This window comes from Alligator sinensis, unplaced genomic scaffold (assembly GCF_000455745.1).
Source record: "Alligator sinensis unplaced genomic scaffold, ASM45574v1 scaffold954_1, whole genome shotgun sequence".
NCBI classification, from domain to species: domain Eukaryota; kingdom Metazoa; phylum Chordata; order Crocodylia; family Alligatoridae; genus Alligator; species Alligator sinensis.
In genome coordinates, this window is record NW_005842228.1 from 575156 (window position 1) to 587652 (window position 12497).

At 40.9% G+C, this 12497-nt stretch overlaps 1 protein-coding gene across 3 annotated transcripts in view; it reads right to left on the reverse strand.

Annotated features, from left to right (window-relative positions):
* Positions 1-12497, reverse strand: part of CIB2 (calcium and integrin binding family member 2) — a 116892-nt gene that overhangs the window by 63860 nt on the left and 40535 nt on the right. For 2 of the 3 annotated variants that reach the window (XM_025208410.1, XM_025208411.1), the window contains exon 3: positions 10186-10232. The exons of the other annotated variant lie outside the window; for it this stretch is intronic. The gene's annotated coding sequence lies outside the window, so the exon portion shown is untranslated. The remainder of the gene's footprint in view (positions 1-10185; positions 10233-12497) is intronic. 3 annotated transcript variants of the gene reach the window in all.

Sequence of the window (12497 nt, forward strand, 5' to 3'; positions counted from 1 at the left end):
AACAAAAAGCAAATCAACTGATTTATATTGAAATTGATCCAAATTTGATGCAACTTAAAGTTTCAACTACAAAGCAAAAGTATGGTACTAATCAGCTGCATCTTGTTCAGTAAAGCAAATGGGTTGTGTATGGGACCCACAAAAGTAATGTCCCTTTGGATACCAAGCAATATATATCTTCCGGTGTAAGGCCAATGAAAGTGTATATCTTATTTGCCAGGGATGTATTTCACCTACATAGCTTACTAGACTAGCAAGTTGTATTGAATTTTGCCTTTGGTGTCTCCTTGGAAGGTACAATTATCCAAGAGCAGCCTCTCCTTGTCACTGTATCCTTGCTGTGTATTCCCCACAACATAAACATTCAGCTGTTATATCTCTACAAAGGAAAATGATATTCCCACAACACATTTGCATTTAAGTATAGCATTTTAACAGCACACTAATGCTAGGAGACAGCTAGGGAATATTAGGAGCAGCATTGGCAGGCTATTAGAATGATTTAGCTTTAGCTATGTAACACAGCCAAAGGACATAGAAAGGAGCATGTTTCATTTAGTTAGCTCATCACAGATCTTAAATAAAGCTCATTCCAATTTCCCCTAGTGCAGAGAGATACAGGCAGAGCATTAGAATTGGACATCATATCTGCTTAGAGAAGGAAAATTAGTATTCTTGGGTCAAAAAACTTCACCATGAACCAAGTATCTGTTCTTCTCCATATGTGTTGATATAACTTTGATTCTACACTGTACTTTAGTTGGAAGTCTCTGAAGACACATATGGATTGAACTCATTATATTTTCAGCCAAACTGTTTAAGTGCTTTACTGCTTTCTTTAGGTCCTGGAGTCATTTTCTGGAAGGCAGAGTCATCCTTCCATTGATCAGAATACCTCAGGCTGCAAGAGCAGGGTAGGACCACAGAGGTACAATATATTGGTTGCATATCAGATAGGCACCGTTAAAAGGAAAATGAACATTAATTGGCAATAGGCTTTTTTTTGGACAGTGTAGCCAATAACGTCACTGATAAATGCAGTGTGCCCCACCCCAATCAGGAAGAGGCTGGTGCAGCCCCTGGTCCTGAGCCCACAGTGGCCAGCCTGCCGTCGCTCCGCACACAAATGGGGGGGGGGGCACATGCTCCCTGTGCCTCCCCCAGGGGTGCGCACAGCATTGGGGAGCTAGCCCCCATTTCCACTCCCCACACCAATCACCCTCAGCTGACAATGCAACTGCTTCGTGACGGCCTCTCAGAGCCTGAACCTCCCTCCTTGCCTGGCAGGCTTCTCAGGCTTTGGTGAGGAGCAGATCCAGCTATGTGCACTCCCCCCAACCAGGTTGCAGCTGCTGATCTGTGTTCTCTCTCCCTCCTCCAGGGCATGCCCTGTGGCCCCAGGAACAGAGGGAACTGCTTTGGCCTCAACATCTGCTGTGGGAAGGAGCTGGGCTGCTATGTGGGCACTGTTGAGACCCTGCACTGTGTGGGGTCCCAAGCCATCCCTCTTCTGGCCCCGGGGTTACATTTACTGTCCTAGCTGGGCAGCGCTTACCCATGCCCCTTCCCCACTCCCTCCCTCACCGTGGGGGCCTCGATCTGGCCCCCCTTGCCCCTTCCCTCCCCCCTCCCCCTTCCCCTCAGACTTACTGGCCAGATGCTGCTCTCCAAGCTGCCAAGTTGCATTCCTGTAAACAAGCTTTCAAATTGGTATCAGCTGATATGGCTGGTTAATACCCAGCCACTGCTTTCAGCCAAGAAAATCTTTATCAGTGCACCCTTATAGGACAGTACTAATGCATCATAAATGATACACTAAGAGTAGTTTTGACTGAACTGTACCCCCATCCTGTTTTTGGTCATTCTCTCACATCCTCCATAAAAGCATCAAGGAATTAGAGAAGAAAAAGGGGAAATGGCAGAAGCAGAAAGCATTCAAACTCCTCAAAGCAGATCTCTCCCTTTGTGAGCCCATCCACCCACTGGATAATGGGCCACAGCCTCATCAAACATAAATCAAAATAACTACCATGAGTTCAGTTTATACCAGCTGAGGATCTGGCCACTGGCTTTAGTTTTAACTCACCTGCTGATGAAAGGAGAATCAAATCTTAATATTAAAACCCAGGGCCACAAACTTCTCATTTGGCTGCAACGGCTTGCTTGCGTAGCTTTTCATCCATCTACAATGATGCTAAAATGTATATATTGATTTTTGGGGATTTTTTTAACATAGTTTATTTTGTCATTGATTCTCAGGCATGGAGAGTTAGGAACAAAGGCCTTTTGTAATTGGAACAGTATTTCAAGCCATTTCCTGTAAATAATAAACATTTTAAACAAAAAAATGCAATTCACCCCTGGTTTTTCTGCAGTCTAATAGGCATAAGTTATTGACTAAGCCTTTGGAAATGAGTCCAGTGAACAAAGTATCTGCTGCAATGCTATTCACAGCTGAACTTTACAAAAAACTGTTTTATTGAAAAAAATTATATTACGGTCAGTGCATGAATGAGAGGCATACAGGAAAACAGGACAGGGAGTAGATTTTTAACTAGAACCACATCCTCAGTTGTACTGATTCAACAAGTTGAGATTCAAGCTTCAGTGTCTGGTAGTGCTTGGCCTCTTCCCCTCCACCCTTTCAATAGCACTGCTGGCTTACAATTTTTCCAACAGTGCCTAGAATTAGTTCCAACTGTGTTCTGAGGTATATTGGAAGTGATGGGGAGTTGCAATAAAAAATCACGGGCAAACAGTGTCAGTGTGCAACTTTTGATAAGGCACATGTAGCTATGTGTCTAATATTTAGGTCTTGATTCTAACACAAGCAAAATCTAGCACAGCACATGTATTTGTCTAATGTAAATACCAAGTAATCCCATGTTTTTGAAGGACAATTCACAATACAGCAAGACAATATCTTTTAGAGCAAAAAATGGCAAATGTTCTGTCATAATAAAGAGTACAGTATGTCTTGTCCATTTATCTTTTTCTCCCTCTCCATGTATTCCTATCTTAATCATAAGCCTGCTTCTACTACTGAAATAGGGCACACATTTGGTGTCATCTACCTTCATTCAGGTTGCAGTGATGAACTGTTCTTGAGTCTTCTGCAAACTTGGAACACATTATTTCTTTAGTGAACCATGATGCATAAAGCATGAGGTTCAAATAGGGTGGAGTTTGCTAGTGCCTCATTCACCAAAGGCTGGATGTCTTCCAACCTTTCCGAACTGCACTATAGAGCTCTCAAACACCTTCATAGACCAAATCCTATTGCTCCAGTGCCTATGATTTAACAAGGCATTATGGAGTAATGCCATAACTCAAAAAGCAATAAGCCCAATAACTGTCTAGTTCAGAGGTTCTCAAACCATGGTCTGTGGACCGCCACTTGTCCACGAGCTCCATTCAGGTGGTCCGAAGAAAGGCTGCAGAACAATCGAGAATATCTGTACTTGTAAGGTAAGACTACTGATATTAAAATATGAGTTCTGTGCTTTGATTTGTAGAACAAAAATAGTTTAAGTGGTCCTCCAAGACTTTCAGCAATTTTCAAGTGGTCCGCAAAAAAAAAAGTTTGAGATCCACTGATCTAGTTGACACAACAAAACTAACAACCATCAGTCCTTTGCCTCTTCTGTCATACTTCTACACCCTGCAAAGAAATACACCTAAACAGACTCCCACATGGTATATTTTATGGTGAGCTTGTGTTATATCATCAAGTCTAAGGTGGATGTAGAACTGGTACACAGAATCTACAGTCCTATTAAGGAAAAGAGTGGCTTTCATTATGTCGCATGGCATTATACAGTCACTTTTGCATGTACTCTGGTATCAAGCTACAATGTACTTGGGTTACTGCACCAGCCTTCACCTCTGGAGAACAAGGTTTAAATTTGATTTTGACAGAGGAGCTGGATGCATTTCTACTTAGTCAGTCTTACATATGGTAAAAGCCAAGGTGCCCAAGGTATACTCCCTAAGTAGAGTATCTACTTCATTTTGGAGCCATAATGTTACTGTCTTTAAGCAGTGTATATCACTGCATCAATTGGGTATTGCCAGTATTTGGAACAAGACCTAGTCCCAGCTGTAAGTTAGATGCAGCAACTAGTTATCTTAAAGTATTGAAAGGCTCTGTAAAGAATACTCTGCTGTAAGTCATCTCTCAGCGAATTACTATACCATACCAATAAACTTCTGTGCAAAAGACTAGGGACTTTGACATAGCAAATGTTCTTAAAAGTTGGTTCAGATGAAAGATGATGGCTTCTGTTACTAGCAGCTTGGGCTGAGTCTGAGGAGCGGTGACTTAGAGGTGAAGGGCTTTGTATTCCATTACCACATGCTGAAATTTCCAAGCTCTTCAAGAAATGAGGGTGTCTAGCTTTGGTTATCCTAGCCCCATTTTTTCTTCCCAAGAAAAATGCATGACCAGCCAAGTGTAGGTTTGCATGGCCTGTCCCAAGCCTATGGGATATGCAGTAGACCAGGGCTGCCTATATGGAGATTACACTGTGTGTACTGCAGTAACCCTCATTTTCCCTTCCGATATGGCTCTAGTAGCAGTAACAGTCCCTTTAAGCTACATCATTTTCTCTGTAAAATCTCAGAGGGGATGTGAATGCATCTTTTCTGACATCCCTCCCTGGCTATCAGTTCTGTCCCTCCCCTTGCCTGGATGCTGTATGCCATTTGTTCAAGGTGACTGAGAGGAGAAGGGTGAAGGCACTATTGCGGAGGCCTCCCTGCCACAGAAGAGGAAAGCCACTGAAGGTTCCCTTTATCTACACATCTCAGGAAAATAATAGGTTCCTCAAACATATATGAGTTTAGAAAGCCTTTCTTGCAAAAAATAGCCAGGGGAATTTCCAGGCTCACAGCTGTAATGACTGATTTTTTATGCTGATTTTTCACTTAAGAAAGGCTCAGATTTTCAAGTCTGCTGATGTGTTAAATTAAGACCTAAAGGTAAGCTCTTCCTTAGTTTGGGACTCATAAATCACCATCATGCTCAGCAGTGACAACACATTACAGCTGGCTATGCTACCTTTGTAATATGAATTCCAGACCTAGAAGAGTGCTGAAAACAAAAGATAAAAGCTGGTAATGGCTCACTGATTAGAAATAAGTAGAGGCTTTAGTGGCCATTAGACCCTAATACAGTAAACATCTCATTAACTCTGCAGTGCTTTCACAATACAAGTCAGTGTATGCATGGTAAGTAGAAACTGTAACACTCAGAAATGTATACTTATCATATATCCCTATGTAACAGGTACATATTCCAACATATTTGAAAGCCTTTTTAATATAAAAATGTCCAATGCTGATTCTAGACTGCTCCGTACATTCATAGAAAATAATATTATCTATTTATGGGAGCAAATGATTTTATTGGATTCCAGTGACAACAGCATATTCTGGAAAGAATAATCAGTGTCAAATAAAATGGTGATAATGTCACATTCTCTCATCTTAAATTAGTGCTTGGTTCTTCACTCAGTGGTAACTTACATTAGCTTATCACTACCAAAAGATTATAGGAAAGTAGGGCTGGAAGGGACCTCACAAGGTCATCTAGTTCAGCCCCCTGGATCAAGGAAGGATTGTCCCCTGAGTAAACCATCCCATCCATGAGTCTGTCCAATCTACTCCTGAAAATTTCCAAGGATGGAGATTCCCCAGTTTCTCTAGGTAGCTTGTTCTCATGCTTGACCGCTCTTGGAGTCTGAAAGTTCCTCCTAATCTCCAACCTAAATTTCCTTTGTTACAGTTTGAGGCACTTGCTCCCGGTCCTGTCCCCTATGGTCCCATGGAAAAGCCCATCTCCATCCTCTCCATAATCACCTTTCAGGTATTTGAAAAAATGTCAAATCCCCTACCACAGCCGTCTCCAGTTCTTTCATACTTTCCTCATAAATCTTGCTTCCTAGGCCCCTAATCATTTTTGTCACTGTGTGCTGGACTCACTCCAATCTCGTCCATGTCTTTTTTGAAGGTGGGGCCCAAATCTGGACACAGTACTCCAGGGGAGGCCTCAGTTCTGAACAGAGTGGAAGAATCACTTGCTTTGATCAAGTGATTCTCTTGTTAATACAACCCAGTATACTGTTGGCATTGTTTGCAACAAGAACACACTGCTGGTTCATATTCAGTTTATAGTCTACAGTAATCCCCAGGTCCTTCTCTGCAGTACTGCTGCCTAGCCAGTCATTCCCCTGTCTATATTGGCACATGCAATTATTCATTCCCAAATGCAGGACTTTACACTTGTCTTTGTTGAATTTCATCTGATTGATTAAGGACCATTTTTCCAGTCTGTCCAGGTAATTCTGGATTCTTGCTCTGTCCTCCAGGGTGTCTACAAATCCATCCAACTTGGAATCTTCTGTGAATTTGCTATGAGCGCACTCAATCCCATCATCCAAAGCAATAGCAAAAAACCCCAGGAATCAACACAGCTCCTCTCAATACCATTTTCTTCCTGTGTGCCATATGCCAGGTTTCAAAATAAGGGTGTTTTAAAAGGTTTAGAACACGTATATGTCTGATTCTCAAGCAGGGTGCCATGGCTATTAGGTTGTACAAACACAATACAAAAGATAACCACAGAAATTTCAAACAGGAATCCAGAGTGTCAAAACTAGATGAACACCTTGCTGGGGTCGTTTGACCCCAGTACCCTTTCCTGCCATGGCAGGGGGTCGGACTTGACGATCTGCTCAGGTCCCTTCTGACCCTACCAACTATGAAACTATGAAAACCATTCTGCTCTGCTGTGGGCTTTCTGGGATCTTTTCTGTAATCAAAAAACTAGTGAAAACAAACAATTTTCAGAATCAGTCTATTGGGCATAGAGATTTCCCAGAAGAGCTGAATCTACCAGGGTTTCCACTTTAATTGTGTGGTTTTCAGAAACCCCCAGAGGGGAAAAGGAAAGCGTGTGTGGCACAAGCCTTTGCACTATTCCAATTTTTCCTTTTTTGTATGGCAGCTTCCTCCAAGAGAAATCATGTGGTCCCTCCCCAATATTATGTTGCATTTGCCCTTTATAAAGTAAAGATTTCCAGACACTTACAAGGGGCCAATGCTGATCTGAGCAGCCAAATAACTAGGAAGAGTCTTGCTGGGAAACCTGCTCTGAACAGGAGAGAGCATGCTGCATTGAGTGGATGCTCCCTATTCCTGCCTCTGGCCTTTCACTGCTCAGAGAAGTGCGTGAAAGGCCTCCTATAACGTACAGGGCAGAGAATGCAGCAGTGACCTATTTCTTCTCCCCACCCTCTCTGCAAACTTAAATACTTGCCAGAATTTTCCTACCATCTGAATAAGGTTTAGTGCCTTATTCCCCACAAGTTGGCTGATCACGTTAAGTCAGTCTCAAACATTACAACTTTGTTTTACAGAGTTTGTGCTTTCTCGTGGACAGAGCCAAGCATTCCTAAATCCCTGTGTTTTCAAGGCTAGGAACTGGCCAAATTATAAGGGTCCAGAGGGAGAAATAGAAACAGACAGGCTGGCTAACTGATAACCATTATTATTGGAATAAAAACTGATCTGCTGGAAAATTAGATTTATAAAACAGAGTAACAGCTGCTTTACAGGGGACAATTTACCCTACATTACCACCTACACTCATAGGAGAGACAGATTATGCAAATTAATTAACTGTTGTGCTGAGTGAAGAGAACTGGTGTGGTTCTGAAGCAGAGAGACCACAGAAAGGGCTGAATATGAAAGGTTTCTAACTTTGTACTGGAGCTGCATGACTTTTTTCCATTTTGGCCAGCGTGCAGGACAGAGCTGATCCATTATAATTTTGAAATGTGGTATGAGACCTGTGTACTTAATGAATGATTATGAGGAGTATTCATTGTATGCACGCACTGGCTTAGCTTAATAACAGGCCTATTGGGAAATGCCTACTGCACTTCTTTAATTTTCCAGCTAGCTTTGAAAATGCTGCTTTGCTCCTATTTAACACCTTTGCTTCATTCCTTTAAGTTTGTACTGGCTATTGTTCTACCTATTATTTAGTTCAAGCTGTGTCTGCTTCTTTTCCAGACCTGAGGATGTGTCCAAAAGCTTGTCTGACATCTCTCCGAACTATGCAGTTGGTTCAATAAATGATATCACCTAAAATAATCCTTCCCTTTGCATAGTTCCTGGGCCATCATGGCTACAACATCACTCCAACTAACCTCATAATTAGCCACTAGTGCAGTGATTCTCAACCAGAGCACAGGTGAGCTGTGAGGAGATAAGCAGATAAACTAAGCAGATAAACCAGGCTCAGGCTTGTCCCTGCCTGGACCATCTCCCACCCCTACTGCCCATCCTCAGTGTAAGGAAGTAAGTACTGTAATATATGAATTTGTTTTTGAAACTGGGTGTCATTCAATTCTCATGGAGAATGTGGAGGTGTGCCTCAAATCCAATGAAGGGTGTCTTGAGTCCAAAAAGGTTGAGAACCACAGCACTAGTACAAAATTAAAAGATGCATTTGATATTTGTCCTTCCCTCTATCATTGCTTATTTGCTTTCCTGAGTTCTCCTGTATTTACAGAACCTTTCCTTATTATTGTTCAGTTATAGCAGAAACTCTTTTTGTGCCTTAGTCTTTCTGATTTTGTCTGATTTGTACAGACAGATTCATTTACACAATATTCTTTTATAATTATCCTTAGCAATGTGTCCTTGGTTTTACTTTTATATGAATCCTTTTTGATTTTCAAGTCATTAAAGAGCTCCTGATTGCAGTCATTTTAGTCTCTTATTATGTTTTCTGCTACTTCTCTGCATAAAATAGTTTGCCATCTTGCCTTCAATAGTCTCCTTCAGAAATTACCAGCTCTCCTTAAGTAGGTAAAACCCCCTTAAAATTCCCAGGGGGTCTTACCTACTAGTTCCCTGAATTCACTGGAGACTGCTATTTTTAGATCATTATTGTTACTTTGCTGCTCTCACTACTCCTTTTCAAATTGAAAAGCACAACATTGTTTTACTATAAGCACTAGCCCTAAGAATATTTATTGGGACTAGTTGCTTTTCTGTGTAATGAAAGGATCTGAGACTTTTGTTCTGCTTTCTTAAGATTTGCTCTTTGTGTAGTCCAGATCCTGCAAAGGGGTCGGCAGAAATTTTGAATTTCTTTTTACACACACACACACACACACACACACACACACACACACCCTTGTTTCCTCTAGTCTGACATAAATCACCTAAAAGCCCCAAGTGCATGCTTTGTTCTTTTTTGGCTAAGGCACAAAATAGTGCTCCCTCACATTTTCTGTTATGAAATCCAGGAGGATTTATTAGGGTTTTGCATCATTCAGCCTGTGATGCATCACAATAAATAATTTTCACATGAAAATGCTGCAAGTTGTATTTGACAATAAATTGTCACCATTTGTGGTGTAATAGCTGTCATCACTCATTCCTTGAGCATACTACTGAGGCAACAAGATTAGGCCAAGACAGTGGGGTATTTTTGTTTCTATAGTGTTTTTCTGATTTCTATTTCCTAGGCACATTAAGAGCTTAATTTCCCACTTTAATCATCCAAATGTCCCTTTCACTGTTCTTTAAACATTTTGCCAGGTTTACCTAGGCTAATAAATTGCACATCTATCAGAAAGCTTGGATTCATGTACCCCAAGAAGTCTTCACCCCCAAAAGAGGACAAGTATTCTACACTAGAAGCCAGCAGCCTCAGCCTACTTTAAGACTGTACAACACTGTATACAAAAGAATAGACTATCCTTGCCAGGCAGAGGTTGCAATCTAAATAGACAAGAAAAATGAAGCGTTTCCCTCCTTATTTACAAATGGAGAATAGAGGCATAGAAAGATTAAGTGATTTGCCCAGGGTAACACAAAACCTCTATGGCAGAATCCAAGACTGAACCCAAACCTCCTTTGTCCAATGTAATGCCATCACCCTAAGACCCTCTGTCTTCTGCAGTTGCTGATACCATCCCTTGGGTTCTCTGCCAGGAGAGTTACTTAATCCCTTGCTGGAACGGTATAGGAGCTGTACCAGTAAATGTCCAATCAACATACTCAGTGCATTTCTCGGCCCCACCACATTTCCTGACTTGCACATTAATGGTCATGTGTGCATAAAGCTACTTATGGTGGGTAGTCAGGAATCAGAGCTACTATACTTACCAAAAGGCTTGAGGGGCTGAGGGCTTTGATCAAAAGAAGTATTCTATCTAGATCAGAAATAATATTATCAGGCTGTCATGCAGACTATTTCATCTACAGAGCTCAAAACACTTTACATAAAGAGAGAGTGGGTAAAGAGTTATTATTCTCATTTTAATGACTGGAAAGCAGGCAGAAGGGTAAAATTACTTGCTTAAGTTCGCACAGCAGGTCACCAAAGCAGGGAGCAGAACTCAAGTTTTCCAATTCCCAGCTACTGCCCCATTAAACAGACTGTGCTGTCATTCTTGCCCTGCATTTGAGCAGGGTATCATAGTATCATAGTGCTTAGGGTTGGAAGGGATCTAAACAGTAGGGCTGTGAGAAATGGCACCGTTCTATTTTGCCTTGAGTATCGACAGTTCAAGGGAACAGTGCTTTGTCTCGAATTTCATTTTGAGTCAAAACAACTGTTCCGTTCCATTGAAACAGAAAGGCTGTTTCAACTCTGTTTTGCGTTTCGCTGGGGATGGGAAGTCAGACCAGCTGGGCTGACTTCCCACCCCCAGCGCTAGATCACGTTGGGGGTGGGGGCAGCCCAGCTGGGCTACTTTCCTGTCCCCTGTGCTAAATTGTGCTGGTGGCAGAAGGCAGCCCAGCTGGGCTGACTTCCCATTCCCAGCCTATGGTTGAAACGTTTCAACCATCCTTGTTTTGTTGTGAGGCTATTTTGAAGGCCTTTGTTTTGTTTCGATTTTGCTGTTTCGAGCTTGAAATTAGTCAAAACAGTGTCAAAATGAAACGGACAGCAAAATCTCACACAGCACTACTAAACAGATCATCAGGTCCAACCTCCTGCCCTGGGCAGGAATGGGTGCTGGGGTCTTATCACCCCAGCCAAATATCTATCCAGCCTCCTCTTGAAGGGTGAATCTATCCTTAGTGATTAGTTTATATCTATGGTCTTATTTTGGTTGAAGCAGCATGAATCACATTCAGCAATCATTCAGTAATACTGACAGGGGGAGGAACACACCAATTATCTACAAAAGTCAGTTTCAAAATTATATAATGTTTAAAAAAAAGTTAAAAATGGCATCATGGATCCCGTACTGCTCAGCTTGAAGTATTGTATACTCTGACCAACCAGAGCGGGAAAGAAAGCCTTTTTCCATCAGAGATCCCTTGTACTTTCAAGGCTCATAAAGAATGATGGAGCTAAAAAGAAAATGTACAGCTCTTATTTAATAAAGGAACAGAAAACTAGCCATTGCCACCAACTATACTCAGTAAGGCCTCATTTAGTTAATATTGCAATTCTACTAGCTTCTACTTCCAGAGCTGTTACATAAACTTCCCCCTGTTAAGTTTTTGTAGGAGCCTGTTCTTCATCTCCATCTATTATCTGTGACTATGTATTACTAATGTGCTATTAGATTACCATATATTTTTGCAGTTCAAGAACTTGGATGTAGTGTTTCCTCATTACAGTTTTTCAAATTAGTAGCAAAATAAGGAATGATACAAACTACAGATTTCTGCAGAGGCAATTAGCCTAGATAGATTAGACCTGAATATTTAACCATATCACTGGTATGAACAGGTTCCATATTTTATTTAAAAAGCAGTACATTGTATTTCAACAAAATATGCTAAGCTTTATGTGCCTTGATAAATAATGGAAGAAATAATAATATTCAAAACTATATACTGTTTCCATATCATTCTGTACAAATTCTGACTCTAAGATCCTCCTGTCTTGACAGAATTGTCAGCACCATCTTATTTTTAATACAGTTATTCTTCCCTACCTTACTAACATCCCATTATATTGTTTTAAACGAAAGGGGTTTTGAAATAATTTTATTTTTCTCTATTTCTCTCACTTGGCTAGTTTCATAGAGTTTGGACAATGAATAGAAATTAATGAACAATGAATAGAAAATAATTTAAAAGACAGAGCATTTATATGTTTAAAAATATCCCAGTTTAATATTAAGGATTTTTAAAAAACCCAAAGCATTCTTGCAGAAGACTCAGTATCACCCATTATTTTATCACAAATCTTACAATATGGATTGATTTTTTTTAAAGACACAGATCTTGAGGTCATGAGACTCAACTTTCATTTCCCTTAAAAAACTTTCCAGTCCTCATGATTGTGGAAAAGGTAAACTCTAAAGAGTTAGAAGCAGCAAGCAAATACATCTAAAAACATGATGTTTAGAAGTCTCATGATCTTTTACAACTTGACTTGGTTTTTAACTGCTTATAGATTCACAGATGTTAGGGTCAGAAGGGACCTCAATAGATCATCGAGTCCGACCCCCTGC